The sequence below is a fragment of the Arachis hypogaea genome, chromosome 20 (assembly GCF_003086295.3).
Source record: "Arachis hypogaea cultivar Tifrunner chromosome 20, arahy.Tifrunner.gnm2.J5K5, whole genome shotgun sequence".
Taxonomy (NCBI): domain Eukaryota; kingdom Viridiplantae; phylum Streptophyta; class Magnoliopsida; order Fabales; family Fabaceae; genus Arachis; species Arachis hypogaea.
Window position 1 is genome coordinate 39,268,586 of NC_092055.1, and position 322 is coordinate 39,268,907.

Genomic DNA, 322 nt, shown 5'->3' on the forward strand with positions numbered 1-322 from the left:
TCCTTTTCTGTTCTTAACTGAATTCTTGTAGATCTGTGATACTGTTAAGACTAATGGAGTAGATCCTGAAGTCTACAGGCTCATGCTTTTCCCGTTTGCTGTAAGAGACAGAGCTAGAATATGGTTGGACTCTCAACCTAAGGATAGCCTGAACTCTTGGGATAAGCTGGTCAAGGCTTTCTTAGCCAAGTTTTTTCCTCCTCAAAAGCTGAGTAAGCTTAGAGTGGATGTTCAAATCTTCAGACAGAAAGAAGGTGAATCCCTCTATGAAGCCTGGGAGAGATACAAGGAATTGACCAAAAAGTGTCCTTCTGACATGCTT

At 41.6% G+C, this 322-nt stretch overlaps 1 non-coding gene across 1 annotated transcript; it reads right to left on the reverse strand.

The window, feature by feature from the left end:
• Positions 1 to 214: 214 nt before the first annotated feature.
• Positions 215 to 322, reverse strand: LOC112788658 (small nucleolar RNA R71). The gene has a single exon (XR_003196015.1). It is a non-coding gene; the product is annotated as a small nucleolar RNA R71 (small nucleolar RNA).